Source organism: Esox lucius, chromosome 12, assembly GCF_011004845.1.
Source record: "Esox lucius isolate fEsoLuc1 chromosome 12, fEsoLuc1.pri, whole genome shotgun sequence".
NCBI classification, from domain to species: Eukaryota; Metazoa; Chordata; class Actinopteri; order Esociformes; family Esocidae; genus Esox; species Esox lucius.
In genome coordinates, this window is record NC_047580.1 from 35,849,781 (window position 1) to 35,867,989 (window position 18,209).

Genomic DNA, 18,209 nt, shown 5'->3' on the forward strand with positions numbered 1-18,209 from the left:
TATAACTGTTTGGTTGTTTGGAAATTAATAAAATAACTCTTTACTAAATACGAGCTGAATGCAAAGTATCTGGGTTCAATTCCTACGCCAGGTCGGGTGTCATGAATTTTAGCAAACAGCTTATTCCTGGTGATGTTTTCTCATTTTGGTGGTCTTTCTTGTCTATAGGAAAGTCTATAGGCAAGTCAATATCATGTAGCTCCATTTAACGAAAAGGAAAAAATACTTCTCATTTGGCTCTCAAACAGCTTAACATTGAAAGGTATTAGCGCACCTCACAAGAAAAGACCCAGTTAGGCTGTCATTATGCTAGGTTGTGAAATCCACATTCAGCTACGTTAGTACTTGCCCTACAGAAGAAAAAATATTATAATGGCATAGAACGTCATTGAATAAATTATTTTCTTTCTTCCCAGCTGTCAATGGCTTATGTGTTTTGAATACAAAATGTTTAACTCCCACAGTAAAATGTGCTCTAACTTATCTGCAGACAATGTATAACTTACTCAGATGAGGGTCACCAAAAAAACCTGTAAAAAATTGTGTTCTAATTGTTTACATTTACGGGGTAGATCAGTGTTGCTATTACAAAACATATAATTTCTAATCCCAATTTTAAAATGAAAACCATTCTGTGTCTGTAAATTCATGTGATACTGTTTTGGCCAGGTCTCACATGAAAAAGAGATTCTCAATCTCAATGTGATCTGAACTGATGAAATAAAGGTGAAATTAAAAAAAGAATGTCCTACCAGACAAGTATTGTCCCAATTTCTAAGCTCATTGTCACATTTATTTTAGCTCAGTAAAAGGAGTCAATAGAGAACTTCTGCTAGCTGCTGTTGAAGGTGCATGCTAGGTAGTGGCTTAAGGAAATACATGTATATAGTTGTTTTATCATGAATTATGTATGATAAGTGTTGAAGATGCAATAATAGTAAATCATTATATGACTTTAACACAGTATGTTTTATTTAGTCTGGAAGAATCCCAGCTTTTGGAGGCAGAGGATCCCTTATCCATCTTGATGAAAGCTGCGTCTAACCATTTGTTCTACTCCATAATAGGTCTTTTTTGTTCGCAGAGCATTTGTCTTCATTCTCTTAAGGTGGACTTTAGTTTGTGCTGTGTTGTGTGTGTTGTGTGTGTGTTGTGTGTGCGTCTGGTAGTTCAGTATGAGCCATGACAGAAAGATGTTTTCCCGCCATCACTGGTGAGGTCACTGCCCCCACTTACCTGATAAAGATCCACTGATTGTGTTTTGGTAAAGCTGTTCCCTAAAGTGTTGTTAAACATTGTGTGTGTGTGTGTGTGTCTGTGTGTCTTGTGTGTGTGTGTGTGTGTGTCTGTCTGTCTGTGTTTGTTTATCCCAAGCTCTGAGTTTACGTTCCAGGTTCATAACAAGGTGACCTTGTGAGACCTTGTTATGAACCTGTAACCTCCTCACCACAGTGAGCTAAACTAACCCAGTAGAACATGTTATTTTCAGATGGCACCACTACGGGAGTTTCATGACATACAGCCAGTCTGGCAGATCTGTCCAATCCCTGGGTAGGACAGGGATCTTCTCCTGAGCTTAGGCTCCTCCACCGTCATTTCCCAGGTGCCTCAGGGCTGAAAGTAGGCCAAGATAAGACCCAAATACATCCTAAAGAACTGCACACTTTGGGAAAAAGAGCAGGACCTCTCTGTTTCTCCAGCTAACACTTTTCTCTCTTTATCTCTCTATCTTTAATTTGATCTGCCCCCCCCACTCCATCTCTTTTTTCTTCATCTTTGCTGTCTCTTACATGCCCTCTTCTCTTTTATCTTTCTTTCTTATTCCATATTCTGGTAATTTAGCAGGTGCTCTTATCCAGAGCAATTTACAGATTAGGACAGTTGAAGACAGTTTAAGATTGCTTGCCAGGACGACCACTTCACGTTAGCTAGGTTGCATTCTCCACCTGGGCAGTCTGAAGAGCATGTCTGGTTACATCACAATTGTCTGTAAGTAAACATGTAAACAAGTAAACAAGTGCAAACAAGGACCTCCCTCCACCTGTTTCTCTGTCTTTGTGTCTGTTTGTCTGTCTCTCTCCTGTCTATCTCTGTCTCCATCTTTGTCTGACTCTGTCTTTGTCTTTCAATTTCTCTCTCTGTCCCTCAACAATGACTCAAAACTCCTGACTCAGCACTACTGATTACACACAACTAACTTGACACTACTGATTTTACACTATTAACTTAACACTACTGAATCAACACTACTGACTCAACACTACTGATTCTACACTACTGACCCAACACTACTAACTCAGCACTACTGATTTAACACTACTGACTCAACACTACTGATTCCACATTACTGATTACATACTACTGATTCCACACTACTGACTCAACACTACTGACTCAACACAACTGTACTGAGACCTGTTTCAAAGTAATATAACCATGTGACTGATGTCATCACACAACCACTTGACAGGTGTTGGAACTGATAGTTTAAAAAGTGCCCTGTAGGAATAGTTTTTTTATTTTCTGCATTATTGAATAATGGTGAAGACATTACAAGGAAGAAATAACACAAATGGAACCATTTAGTAACCCAAAATAGGGTTAAACAAATGTAAAAATATATATATTTTAGATTTTTTTGCCTTCATAACGGCTTTGCACACTCTTGGCATTCTCCCAACCAGATTCATTGTATGAGTAGGTACTGTATATACAGTGGGTACAGAAAGTCACCCCCCCCTTTCAAAATGTCCACATTCTGTTGCCTTACAGACTGAAATGAAAACACATGAAAATCTGACATTTCCACCTTTATCTACACACAGTAACCCACAAAACCCCCTGAGTTAATACTTGAAACCACTGTGTAATTACAGCCACAGAGTCTCTTTGAATACATCTCAGTTACTTCAATGTCAAAGAAGGCCATTTATAGCCTTCATCACAATATCTTCATCACAAAGATGACGTGATTGAAAGTATTTTAAAAGATGGTGCTGGCGTGTTGTTTTACGTATGTTTAGCTACAGTGGGAGGATACCTGGAAATGAGTCAGCATTGCTAATCCTCCCCTAAAGGCTGCTGACCCAGAGAGAGAGAGATGGGGGAGATGGGGGAGGGATATGGGGGGAGGGAGATGGGGAGTGGGAGATGGGGAGAGGGAGATGGGGAGAGATGGAAGGAGATGGGAGGGATATGGGGGGAGGAGGTGGATGTTACAGTTTTACACCATCCCAGTGTGTGTGAGGTGATGATGACCTCTAGAACTGCTGGTGTTCTCTCCTCCACTCAACCCTCTCCTTTTCCCTCTCCTCCTCTCAACCATTTCCTCCCCTCTCCTCTTATGATAGTACAGTAATGTAGTATTTCATTTTTATCTCTAATGATGTCATGTGGGGGAGGGGAGAGGAGTAGAGGGAGGGAGGGAGGGAGGGAGGGAGGGAGGGGGAGGAGAGAATAAAGGGTGTGGACAGTTTGAGACACATAGGGAGACAGAGAGAAGGACAGAGGGATATAAAATGGGGGAAGGATCAGTCCAACAGACTATGAGTCATAATTTCTCCTCTTTCAATCCCCCCTCACCTTCCTCCCCCTCACCTTTCTCCCCCACACCTTCCTCCCCCTCACCTTCCTCCCCCTCACCTTCCTCCCCCACACCTTCCTCCCCCTCACCTTCCTCCCCCACACCTTCCTCCCCCTCCTCCCTCTCTCTCTCAATTTTCTCCCTATCTCTCATCTTTCTTCCTGTCTTCTTCTCACCTCCCTCCTTTTCTTTCTTTAAACTTCCCATCTTCCTCAAATCTTATCCTCCTCCCTGTCAAAGGAATTTCTGTAAAATGTTGTTTTCTGACACCGCTCCAGGTGACCCATGTAGGAAATATCCAGGTCCTAATTGTAGTCTGATCAGAATACCTGGACATGAAAACCTCAACAAGGTATGAGAAATAAACTTCAGCATCAAATATTTGAATTCACTTCAAACTATTTTACAAGAGGGATTACATTTGGAATCTATGTGTAAAGTAGTTAGGCTGATTTATTGTCATCTGAACTGTAAACGGTCAGGGATTATATCAAGCTAAAGGTTACATTTTGGGAAAGGCAAAAGATTACTGGGACCTGGAAAGTGGCACCTAAAGTGCCTTTCATAATTATTTTCCCCCACGGTAAAAATGAGCAAAAGGCTATTAATGTCATTTTTGTTAATCAGCCTGATTTTATTCTCCAAATATTAGTGAAATCTAACCTTTAATTTGGGTAAAAGAATTTCAAGAAAAAGAAAATTATAGAAATGTGTCACAGAGCTTTTTGGCCACCCCTAAAATTCTTATGTACCTCTTAAGTGGACTTTCATTTTCAATGGAGGTTAACTATTAGCTGTCAGTTTCCTTGAGTCAGATATCAACATGGGTCAATTCAGAAAACATGGGTCATTTCAGAAAACACACAAATGAAATGAGATGAAGATGGACTTAAAGTACGCACACAAACGCCCTGCATCGAACAGTGTGCATTTTGTTTTAGCGACATACACATGTTTATTGGATAAATTGTGTAACTATTAAAAATGTTTTAATCTCATGTATGTAATTCTCCCTGAGTGGTATGTCAGACATGTTCTGATTGTACATGACTTGTATGTAAACCTTGAGAGTCTTACATTACTTGTATTTTCAGGGGTGTTATTTGTGATAGATATGTGTACGCTCTCTCTACTGTGTGAAGACAAGTGTGATGCATTTGTTTAGAAAATCCGGTCCTGTTATTGACTGTAATATCTCTATTGATTTTAGCAAAGACCTATCCCTGGGTTACACCTAAGGGACCCACAGTCCTTGCCAGGCCCAATATCCACTAAAATCTGAGGCCTCCAAGGGAACAACACCTGTGTTTGAAGCATTGTATTTTGTTTTCTGCTGTCTGTGATCGTCTTGTTTTGTCTGTTCGCTGTTTTTTTCTGTTTGTTTTTAATCATTGTACCTAAACTGTATGTGTAAAACCAGCTATAAAAGAGACCTTGGTCTCAGTCTGTGTAAAAGTTTAATAATAATAATTTCCACTACAAATGTAAAAATAATGAGGTTTAAATGAAAAGTGAGGAACTTGCCTGGAAGAGAACCCAAGAACCCCCCATCCCAGGGAACACGATGCTTCTCAAAGGATCACAGTTGCAGAACATCAGAAGTTGGTTAAATCATGGATTCACTAAGTGTCCAAAACCACAATATGATGCCTTCTCAACTAGCTATGTATAGGTCTTGCCAGAAGAAAGCCATTAATCAATTTCCAGAAATCTCCCAAAAATGTGCCATCTGACCACAGAATGCAGTTTGATTCAAAGTCCAAGTAAAGATTGGCAACAACAGCAGGCTCTGACGTTTATGTCTGGATGAGAGGCTTTCCTCTGGCAAGACGTTCAAAGAGGTTGTTGACATACAGGTTGTGCCTAATTGTGGTTTTGGAGTTCTGTGTCAAATAGGGACAGCTTTTTCTAGTGTCTAAAACATGTTGCTAAAGCGAGCAAGGTGTTTCTATAGAGAATTGAGAGTGCACATCCAGAGGTGTGTGTGTATATGTGTGTTTGTGCATGTGTTACAATTTGCATGAACTTTGTGTGTGTGTGTGGTAAGCGTGGAACCAGTACTAAGTTGTATAACATTGTGTGCACTCACTGCTGTCACTCTGGAATTGATAATAGTGTCTGCAGAATGCCTAAAATGTAAATGGGAAGTTATTCCAGCCTGACCGAATCGTGTGTATGTCAGGACACAGATTACTCAGCCAATCAGCATCTAGAGTAAGTCTAGGTTTTTTCTATATCAGTGGCAACAGCATCATCACCCTTAGCAACCAGGCCTCCCTCTGCAGCATCATCACCCCTAGCAACCATTGTGTAATCTGAAGCCAGTGCAGATCTGAAGGACTTCCTGGAAATAAAGAATACTTTCACAGAAGCCCTCTTATGTTGGGCGTGTGTGTCGATGTGTGAATGTGTGTGTGTTTTGGGGATGGTGAATGTGTGTGCATTATCAATGACTTGACTCAAAACCACCCAAAACCCCTCCTACTAAACCCAAACCTCTGTTGCTACAGCCATGCTCCTGATCCCTCCCCTATGTTCTGTTGCCATAGAGATGTCCTGCTGGAGCACTGCGGCTGGTTCTGAGCTTTGATGACATCACTGGAAAACCTCCGGTCTGGGGAGACAATGTCAGTTTAGGATGATTATACACTGAGTGACTGTGTGCACGATATTTACCTTTCCTGTTCAGGGCAGAGAGGGGTGACATAGGGGAGGTAGGAGAGATGGGGGAGACACTGGGGAGGTAGGAGAGATGGGGGATGGGGGGAGACATGGGGGAGGTTGGAGAGACAGGAGGAGACATGGGGGAGGTAGGAGAGACGGGGAGATGGGGGGAGACATGGGGGAGGTTGGAGAGACAGGAGGAGACATGGGGGAGGAAGGAGAGACGGGGAGATGGGGGGAGACATGGGGGAGGTTGGAGAGACAGGGGGAGACATGGGGGAGGTAGGAGAGACAGGGGGAGACATGTGGGAGGTATGAGAGACAGGAGGAGACATGGGGAGGTAGGAGAGACGGGGGATGGGGGAGACATGGGGCAGGTAGGGGGCATCATGGGGGAGACAGAGGAAATATTGGGGAGGTAGAGGAGACAGGGAGAGATTGAGGGGAGACAATTGGGAGGTAGGGGGGGTGGGGGAGACATGAGGGGAGGCAGGTGGTAGACAATGTCTGGAAAAAGATGAGGGCTCTCTACTTATGGACTAAAGTAGCTCAAACTGTGGAGTTTCTACAGGAAATATGACTTCTGCCTTTCTCGGATCCTCTCACTCTTAACAAAAGCCTTCATCAAGCCCAACGCATTCCAATGCATGTTTGTAAAAGTTTTTTCTAAAACTGAGGCTGTAAAGCTCTCTCACCGGTCAGACATTTCACCTCTTGATAAATTAAATCCCGATTGCAATTTCTGATTAACCTCACAGATGCAGGGCGAACTGTCAACCGAATATCCGCGAATTCTGAAATACTGAAAGAAAATCTACAATGACTGAAATCCTTGATGGGTTTGGATCTGGGTCTTTGTGGAGAGGAATGTCTGGTGAATGATTGCAGACCTTGTCCGTGTCTATGTCCTCCTCTTCCAGTCTCCTTCATTAACCTGCCGGAACACGGCTCACATAGTATTATTCCTCCATGTGATGTTTTGTGCTCTGCACCTCAACGCTGTTAAACAGAACAATGACAAGTCGCACAGAGTTGGTTTCAATATTTATGTTGTAGACAGCACAGCGCAATAAAACAAGTACTGTAATATGCCAATATGACAAAGACCGTGACACGCTCCCACTCAACACTCCCAACTGAACACGGTCCCACTCAACACTCCCACCTCAACATGGCTTCACTCAACACAACTCCACTCCACACTCCCACCTCAAAATGGTTTCACTCTACACAGATCCACTCAACATATTTTCACTCAACACTCCCAACTCAACATGTTTTTCAGTCAGCACATTTTCACTCAACACTACCAACTCAACACAGCTCCATTCAGCACCACTTATCACTCCCCAAGCATTCCCATTTATAGGAAGTGTCATTAAGCTCTCTTCTGTGTGTGTGTGTGTGTGTGTGTGTCAGGTAACTGCAGCAAACCACACACCGTTCAGATGTATGCGTGTGTGTGTGGTCAAATGTTAGTTACAAAGAAAGTACACAACTAACGAAGGCTTGTGGTTTAACAGTTCTTCAAAACATTGCGGTTCCCGATTGGTTAACACCACCAGGTGATTTCACTAACGGCTGATTGGTGCACAGAGGTTGAATAAATAGGACACAAAACGAAGCAGAATTCAGATATGGAGAACATACCACCTAGTCTTCCCACCAGACAGAATCTTTCTCTGAATTAGACTGTCCAATGTATGAGTTCTGCTTCTGTGGATAACACTGTTTCAGTCTCTCTTTGTCCATTCCTGGTTTCTTCTTGGTTATTTCCTGGTTGGATCTTAGTTTACACCCAGTCGGTTGCTCATTGGTTCCTGGTTCATTCTTGGTTGGTTCCTGGTTGTATCCTAATTCATGTTGTGTTGACTCCAGGGTGTTATGGCTGAATCTTATGGCTCAAACTTCGCTCCTTTTCTGGTGACGTCCTGTAGAGTTCTGGTGCTGAGAGACCCCTGGGAGGAGTCAGAGTTCTGGTGCTGACCGTCCCCTGGGAGGAGTCAGAGTTCTGGTGCTGACCGTCCCCTGGGAGGAGTCAGAGTTCCCCTTAAGAAACAACAGAGTTCAGAGTTAGTGACCTCTAGTGAAGGATACGTCTACACAGTCATGGCCTTCAAATACCATTTTGTATAGAAATCTCTTGAAATTAAAAAATAATTTGGTATCCATATATGTTTTTCTTTGCAGCAGAAACCAAAAAATATGGATGATTTACTAAATCATATCTCATTCTATGAATAAATGGCACCTCACTGAAGTAGTTATTGCAAAATAATTGTAAAAGTAATTTAATATCATGCTTGGAATTCTCCTCCAAATTCAAATTGAACTCATCTGTAGTGCCTGCAATATAAACCAGTTTGAATAGAGAAAGGTTTCGTGTCACTGACTCTATCGCATGAAGAAATGAAAGAAAACCAGCAAATTATCTGAGGAGGTTAGATCTCAAGTCTACAAGTCCATCCCCAGAGATCTGGATGTTCCTCTTTCCACCGTAAATAATACCATCAAATCATATAAGGGCCATGCCAAAATACCAACAACCCTGCAAAAAAAAGACTAACAAATAACGATTAATAAGTATTCCCGCCCTTTAATGACATTTGTTAAATCACCATCAGGAAACGTCTCTAATAAAAGTTTCAAATGATATACGGCTGAATACTGATTGTGATAAAATAGCAGTTCTGGTTCTATTAGATCTCAGTGCAGCATTTGACACTGTAGATCATAGAGCACTTCTAGATACGCTGGAAAATTGGGTAGGACTCTCTGGGACAGTCCTTGATTGGTTCAGATCTTATCTAGATAGCTGGAGTTACTTTGTCACCCTTGGTAATCATGAATCTGATAGAGTGGCTATAACATGTGGTTCCACAGGGATCAGTTCTCGGACCACTTCTGTTCAATCTTTATATGCTACCCCTGAGACAAATTCTACACAACAACATTAACTAATATAGCAGATGATACTCAAATATATATGACTCTCGGACCGTATGACAACAGCTCAACCGACTCTCTGTGTCACTGTATAGAGCACATAAATACCTGGATGAACCAAAATTGGTTAAACTAAGATAACCAAGATAAAACATAGATTATTGTGTTTGGGAAAAAAAACAAAATAACTAGAATTTGTAAAGAGCTGGAATCTCAGGCCCTAAAAACCAGGGATCAAGTGTGTAATCTTGGTGTTCTGATCTTACATTCACCAGTCATATCTCAGCTGTCACCAAAACAGCATTCTATCCTCCTAAAAATATAGCCAGACACAAGGGCTTGGTGTCCCACAAAGACCAAGAGAAGCTCATCCATGCTTTTATCTCTAGTAGAGTTGACTGCTGTAATGGCCTCTTAACTGGACTCCCGAAAAAGACTGTAAAACAACTGCAGCTCATTCAGAATGCTGCTGCTAGAATGTTAACCAGGACCATGAGAACAGAGCACATCACTCCGGTTCTTAAATCTTTGCACTGGCTTCCAGTCAGTTACAGAATAGATTTTAAAGTGGTGCTTTTAGTCTATAAATCACTGAATGGTTTAGGCTTCCAATACATTTCTGATATGTTTGAAGAGTATAAACCGTGCAGGGCTCTTAGATCCATGAATACAGGTCAGCTAGAAGAGCGCAGAGTCCAAACTAAACATGGTCAAGCTGCATTTAGCAGTTATGCTGCACACAACTGGAATAAACTACCAAAAAACCTTAGACGTGCCCCAAACGTATACATTTTTTAATCCTGAGCATTTAAACTTAACCACCTTACAGCTTTTATAGCTTCCTCATTAAATCTACTATGGAATCTACCAGATAGGTTTTATTGAGTGTTTATTCTATTTCTATTTTCTTATTATGATGTTTTATTGGATTTATTCTAGTATTCGTAATATTGTATTGTGTTTTATATTTTTATTTTCCTTTGTAAAGCATATTGAATTGCTTTTATGTTTGAATTGTGCTCTATGAATAAACTTACTTGATTGCATGCTTCAGCAGCAATTACAGCCAATGAGTCTACTTGGATAATTCTCTACCTGCTTTGTAAATCTGGACAACTCTGTCAATTTGGATGGAGACCTTTGGTGAACACCAATTTTCTCCTCTTTCCACATATTCTTAATTGAATTGAGGTCCAGGCTTTCAGTGGGCCGCTCCATTGACACTGACCTTTCTGTTTTCAGGACACTCCAGTGTGGCTTTGGCTGTAAATCTGGGGTCACTGTCCTGCTGGAAGATTCATTTCTAGGTTCAGCGGGTATTCTCCCAGAATTTCTCTGTACTTTGCTGCATCCATTTTGCCCTCTATCTTCACAAACTGTCCAAAGGCCATAGTCTCTTGTTCCACTAGTCTCCCACAAGCCTGCTTGAGATTTGTTGAGTTTTTTTATTTGAGCTTTCTTTTTCCAGCTCTCCCTTGAAGGCCACTTCTGTGAGGCACCCAGGCTGCTGTTGCAGTGTGCAGTGTGCAGTGTGCAGTGTGCATTGTCCCCCAGCTTGGCTGTGGAAGACTGTTACTCATTTAGAGTTGCCACATACCTCTTGGTGGCCTTCCTGACTAGTCCAGACACTTTTTGAGGATGCCCTGCTCTAGACAGATTCACAGTGGTACCAAATTCCCTCAATTTTTTATAATTTACTTTGCTGTACTCCGGGGGATATTTAATGCCTTGGAAATGTTTTTATATCCTACCCCTTTATTGGTGCTTTTGAGGAAAAATGTATTTGCTTTGAATGTTCCTTTGTTGTTTTTGTAAGGAATTGTACCTACTGTTGGACCTCCCTGAGTCAGGTGTATTTAACCTGAAACCATGTTAAACACCTTAATTGCACCTTAATTGCACTTCATTCATCTAATTATGTGACTTCTAAAGACAGCTGGTTGCACACCAGCTCATTCATTTATGTTATAACAATGGGGTTGCTAATGAAATCAATTAACTATTGTTTTTGTGATTAATTTAGAACAATTAGCAGATTTTATTTTCACTTTGACATTATGGATATAAATAAGGATTCTTTCAACCTTTTAATTGTACGTTTTTTTTAAAACCTCTGTATGTGGTCATTAGATACCATGAGAAACCACTGTTGTCAATCAAGGAATTCTAACAAACACCTTTCTCGCCATCTGCTGGCCAATCAATGTCATTTCTAAAGCGACACCCGTGCTGAGGCAGGGTGGGGTAGGGTAGGTTATAAAGGCAATCCGTTACAGTTACAAGTTATCTGTTCACATTTGAAATCAGTAATGTAACTTTTACTTTCAAATTACTTTCATATTAAGGGACATTTGAAGACAAATATGAATAAATGCAGTTGAACACCTTTTGCAGGATCAATCAATATTCAAGTTTACATAGCTAGCCAAAAACAGAATTAGATTTTACCTTATGGGTTATGGGTTCTGTACAATTTCTTTGGAAAGAGTTATTATGGTCTGTACACATTACACACTAAAGGTTTGTCAGATATTCAGTAATTCCAATTAATCCATTGACCCTTGATCATCCAGAATCTGAACGTAACCCAAAGTCTAAGCATGTGTTAGCCAATTTTGTTATTAGTGTTGTATTCAGGTTTTTTATTGCTTAAAAACATTTTTGAAAATGAAATGGCAATTTCTTGAAAAGGATAATTACATTATTGTATATAAAAATCAAGATATCCCTACCTTCTTGCCATGTTCCCTAAATTTGCATTAGTCTGATATTTTGCACCACAAACACCAACCGTCAGGGCCTGACAGCAGAGGTGCCTCTAGGCATCTCTATGTGCATGGAGGCCACAGTCAGGGGCTGACTGCAGAGATGCCTCTAGGCATCTCTATGTGCAACACTGTTTCATCATCTCCAATCAGAGGCAGCTGCTCCCTATTTTCCTCTGATTGGGGATCCTATTTAAGTTACCCTGTCTTTCCCTTAGTTGTCGGTCATTGTTTGGAGATAGCTTTGTGTTTGCTGCCCCCTCAGTTCATGGGCGTACTTGTCGTTTGTTAGTTTTGTTTCATGGAAGAAAGGTAATAAAAAGATGTTCTACAGCTCTGCGCAATGCAGCTTTGTGATCAGGGTATTCCATGTGTGAATTTGTACGATGCTGGTAACGCTAATGACTGACTGAGACAGAGCTGAATAATGGATTTAAAAAAATAATGACTATGTGCCTGAAGGACCTAAGGGGACTGTCACTGAAATATGATTTTTGGACAAACTATCCCTTTAAAGTCAGTGTCGTCAGCATCCAATGATTACCAATGTTCGCACTTTTCTGAGATCCAGAGCAAGCAGAATCAAATGGCCTACCAGTATGGAGTTGAGGTAGCTGCATCAAATGCAAATCATCCTTTGGCAGAGTGCTTCCTGACACACCTTTCTGTCTCAAAATATCATGATAAATTCCATATAATATTTTATCTTGAAGGCAGCGCCATGTCACAGCTATCTGACAAATATTTGCCCAATCTTCTAAACAAGTCCTATCTGAAAAAGAAAAAACACCAGGTATCGCCTATCATTGTTCTGAGAAAGATGCGTCGATAGGAAATTACTAAGTCACATTTTATATGGGTTAGCTAATATTATCGTAGATATACTGTTTTTGCTAACCAAAACTAGAGAAAATTAAACTAGCGCTTCATCGGTCACTAATCTGGTTATGCGTGACCAACTTTGTATACATGGAGATAACAACACACATGAGGCGTGCAATAAAAATGAAACATGCTAGGTGTGATAATTATTTCACTCACCTATGAAATTCAATTGAAGTAATCCAGGAAGTAATCATACATTGTTTCAAAAGTATCTGTTATCGGATTACAATATTTTAACTGGTAACGTAACAGATTACAGTAAAAAAAAAAATTTTAATCCATTGAAGGCTGAACAGCCGCAAGCTAGCAACCACAGGAGTGTCTGCTATAAGTAACTTGCTCACAGTAAATATTCAAAGTCTTTGGGTTTTCTTAATTTTGGTCCCATCTCCCCAAATCTGGCTGGGGCCTAGGCTGGAAAGTCAGACCCTCAGTGGAGGTGAACACACCCAACCAGGGGTCATCTGAAGAAGAGGAACAAAAGGAAAACATACAGAGTTGGGCCTCATGATGAACGTTCACATTTAATGTCAAATACATAGTATTAAAAGTGTCTAGTTTGCACACATTTGTGCCCAATACATGCCTCATATCATACAATTACCAGGCATGTAGAATTTTTGAATTTTCGGGGGGTCTCCTTGGTCAGTCCTAATTACTGCTTTATGGTAGGGTTGTCATTTTACAAATAAAATTCACACTTTGTGTTTTTAAGTTGACCTAACTGTCCAAACTTTATTCTGCTTAGGGTAGTATCATCAGTAAAAAGTTGACATTTGAGTCCAGTAGGGGAAATCTGGGAACTGCAGGCTTCTATAGGGTCCTTAAATTCATGTTGTAAGGACTGGTGCTCCAGCTGCTTCCGTGTCTCTGAGGATAAACATGTGTGTTCTCCAGTTTAACGGAACCCAAACTGTGTATGTTTACTGTAATTCTTCATGCCATGGGTTCCGCCCCACACCATTTCACATGACGCTGTAGAGCAGACCTTCATGCCAAATTCAGTTAAAAGTGTGACCAACCAGCCCCCGACTGATTGGGGAGAGGGGGCCCCAGGTGAAATTTTGCTTAGGGCCCCCAAAAAGCTAGAGCCGGCACTGTGACCAACCCTTGGTTCCAAATGTTTGGAAAGAGCAGAGAATAAGGTTGAGGTAGTTTCAGAAAAGCTCATTTGTATTTGTGGCAAATATGGTGTAGTTATGTCTCTCTCTTCACCATGACTCTCTCCTGGCTCTGTCTCTCCTGGCTCTGTCTCTTCTCTCTCTTTATATTCTTTCTCCTGTCTTTCTTCTCCTTTCCGCCGCACCCCTTCCTTTTTCTTTGTCCTCTCCTTGTGTTCGCCCTCTCTTCTCTCTTTTTCCTCTTTCTTCGTCATGTGTCTGTGCCTGCCTTTCTTCCCCTCCTGTGTCTGCACTCTAATTAATGGCATAATTGACCTTAACTGTCAACCAGGATCAGGCACGTCTGTATTTTAACACTACATTTCCTGATACCATCTTTAGTAGCAAAGTTTTAATTACTTGACTGTAATCTACTGCATGATTGCTCGTCGTAGCTAGCTAGATGAGCTGCTATGGGTAGTTCAAGGTAGAATTTTTATATTTCAGTAAACCACATCAGAGGCTGGACAGTCGCTATAGCTAGCAAGAATATCAGAGGCTGGACAGTCGCTATAGCTAGCAAGAATATCAGAGGCTGGACAGAAATTACAGGTTGGCTAGTTATGATTGACAGCGAATGGTAAACTACAATTTCTCCAGAGACAAGATGGTCCTCATCTGAAACCAGTAGGCTATACTGGCCCAATGGTCTGATACCCCACTCCAATAGAAATTAGATGTTAAGACCAATCCAATGCTATCTCAAAGTATTGACTATTAAAGTATGTGTTTTCAAATTCCTACTGCTTGTCTCATCAGGGGAGGTCCTTGGCAGGTCGGGAACCATCTGCCAACAGGGAAGCACCCGGGAACCTGGTCATAATGCTGACACAGTAGGCAGAGAAGAGACACATTTCATTTGCATGTGTAGACAAATCTCAGTCAAGCAGTGATTGTATCGTCTGGTATGGATGAGGACAGGTGCATGTTAAAGCATGCAGTGAACCTGCAGGCCTGCCTGGATGGAAAGGCTAACCTGGAGAAGGCTGTGTCATTATGTCCAGTGATCACATGGCCGTGTAGTAACACAACCACCACATGGGGGCAGCACCCAGCCTGGCTGGCCCACTAGCCACTGTCACTAATAAAACAGAGAATGTCATCTGAAGGTGAGGAGGTAGGACTGGGCCTGGCTGCTGCAGAAACTCACACACCGAAGCGTGTACACACACACACACACACACCCACACATGCAACACACCCACAAATGCACACAGACACACAAACTCACAGCGAGGATGGGCTGCTGGTTTGAAATGACACCATACTTCAAGCCTTTTAATACATCACTCCGAACCTGAGCCATTAGATAGAAACCAAACTACAGATCTAGGACCAGTTATAATATGAACCATTAGATACTAACATAACTACAGATCTAGGACCAGTTATAATATGAACCATTAGATACTAACCTAACCACAGATCTAGGACCAGTTATAATATGAACCATTAGATACTAACATAACTACAGATCTAGGACTAGTTATAATATGAACCATTAGATACTAACATAACTACAGATCTAGGACCAGTTATAATATGAACCATTAGATACTAACATAACTACAGATCTAGGACCAGTTATAATATGAACCATTAGATACTAACATAACTACAGATCTAGGACTAGTTATAATATGAACCATTAGATACTAACATAACTACAGATCTAGGACCAGTTATAATATGAACCATTAGATACTAACCTAACCACAGATCTAGGACCAGTTATAATATGAACCATTAGATACTAACATAACTACAGATCTAGGATCAGTTATAATATGAACCATTAGATACTAACATAACCAAAGATCTAGGACCAGTTATAACATGAACCATTAGATACTAACCTAACCACAGATCTAGGACCAGTTATAATATGAATCATTAGATACTAACATAACTACATATCTAGGACCAGTTATAACATGAACCATTAGATACTAACATAACCACAGATCTAGGATCAGTTATAACATGAACCATTAGATACTAACATAACCACAGATCTAGGATCAGTTATAACATGACCCATTAGATACTAAAATAACCACAGATCTAGGACCAGTTATAACCAGGGCACTTCATGGTGGTCGAGAAATAAAAGAAACCCAATACTCACCGTGCGTGTTGGATGTATGTTAGGTAGTTGAAGAGCAGTGTCAGGTGGTCAGAGTGAATCTTGGTTCTAACCCATCAACAGGGTCAGAACAATGCCAGCCGGACCCACAGACAGACAGACAGTGAAAATGGATGATGTCAGTTTGTCTGTCTGTCTGTCTCTGTCTGTCTGTCTCTCTGCCTGTCTGTCTGTCTGTGAGCATCTGGGTGATGTGACTTCTTGATTTGGGCACTCCCTCTGAACTCCTTTCCATTTGCTGGGTTGGTTGAACAGCCTCAGACTCTGATGTTTTTGGTTGGTTGAACAGACTCAGATTGTGTGATCATATTGGTTGGTTGAACAGCCTCAGACCCTGTGATCATATTAGTTGGTTTAACAGCCTCAGACTCTGTTATGAGTTTGGTTGGTTTAACAGCTTTAGCCTCTGTGATCCTATTGGTTGGTTTAACAGCCTCAGACTCTGTGATCATATTGGTTGATTGAACAGCTTTAGTTTCTGTCACAATATTAGTTGGTTGAACAGCTTGTGCCTCTGCATTGATATTGGTTGGTTGAACAGCTTTAGCCTCTGTCATGATAATGGTTGGTTGAACAGCTTTAGCCTCTGTCATGACATTGGTTGTTTGAACAGCTTGTGCCTCTGTCATGATATTGATTGGTTGAACAGCTTTAGCCTCTGTCATGATATTGGTTGGTTGAACAGCTTTAGCCTCTGTCATGATATTGGTTGGTTGAACAGCTTTAGCCTCTGTCATGATAATGGTTGGTTGAACATCTTTAGCCTCTGTCATGATAATGGTTGGTTGAACAGCTTTAGCCTCTGTCGTGATATTAGTTTGCTCCATCTCACTAAATGTTTTATTTAAGATCTGGTGTTAGCAGAAAACCGTTCCGATAGAGTTTCACTGTTCTCTCCAAAGCAGTTCTGAAAACGCCAGCCCCTTTCTCCCTGGACACCTTGGCAACACTTTGTTTGGTATCACTGACAGGCTAACCAAAGACTGTGTCATCTGTGGGTACGTGAGTGTTGTGTAAAGAGGTGTTCAGACTCCAGAGGAGAGGAGAGATGACAATCTTCTGTCTGACTCCCAGGCCATCTGGAACGTAACCCAGGAAACAGCGCTGCCATGGCAACCGTGGCTGGGGTTACCCAGGAAACGACCGACCGTCACCATGGAGACTGCATCACAGCGGGCAATGTTAGAAGCATCCAGTGGAAGCCTGGTTTTGTATCAGGGCCGTGTGTGTGTGTGTGTTTGCATACGTGTATGTGTGGTCACTATAACAACACATCTAGATATTGGGTCAGCTGTATTTTATGATACATTTTCATACGTCTCTCCAGATCTGTTTATGTAGACCATAAAAGCACAACTTCACTGTGATTATACTCCTGCTCAGGATGACATATTAACTGGACTCTGATGGAACACAACGAAAGCAGAGACAGAACCGTCTGGCCCACAGAATAAAGGCTCCTTGCTTCTATGTTATTATAATCAGAAACATAGTCTGTTATCTATATGCAACAGAATATAATAGATTCTTAAATATTTGTTGGGAATCATGATATCACCGTGTGTGTGTGTGTGTATGTGTATGTGTGTGTATATGTGTGTAATTACAAATGTAGTAGCCTAAATTACGCCCTGCTATAATCCTTAAGACACACGACTGTGTGAGAGTTCAGTGAGTTGGAGATAAATGCTCTGATCAGGTCAATCCCTGTTAAAGGTTTCCTCTGTGTTGAGAGATCGGTCAGTACACCAACAGATCAATATCTGGCCCAACTAAAAAAATTACTGTCTTTTTATCTCTCTTTCTTTCTATCTTTCTTTCTTTGTCTTTCTTTTTCAACCTATTTCTCCCCAACTCCAACAGGGTTGAAGTGTGGACTCCCAGAATGCTGTTTCTGTGAATGGACCGGAGTGTCACAATGAGCCGCTTGTTGCTGCGCTGAGCCACATGACACACAGTTCTGCCTCCATTGGAGAACAGCCAGATGATGTTTCCTGTAAATGTTGTATCATATTCCTGTTGGTCAAATGATGAGCTGCCCCCCGCCTCCCCCCCCCCAC

General features: G+C 41.3%; 1 long non-coding RNA gene across 1 annotated transcript; it reads right to left on the bottom strand.

Annotated features, from left to right (window-relative positions):
* Positions 1-7,279: 7,279 nt before the first annotated feature.
* LOC105008133 lies at positions 7,280-18,185 on the bottom strand. Its single transcript, XR_827614.4, has 3 exons — positions 16,132-18,185; positions 13,188-13,307; positions 7,280-8,296 (listed from the first exon to the last, which is right to left on the bottom strand). It is a non-coding gene; the product is annotated as an uncharacterized LOC105008133 (long non-coding RNA).
* Positions 18,186-18,209: the final 24 nt, after the last annotated feature.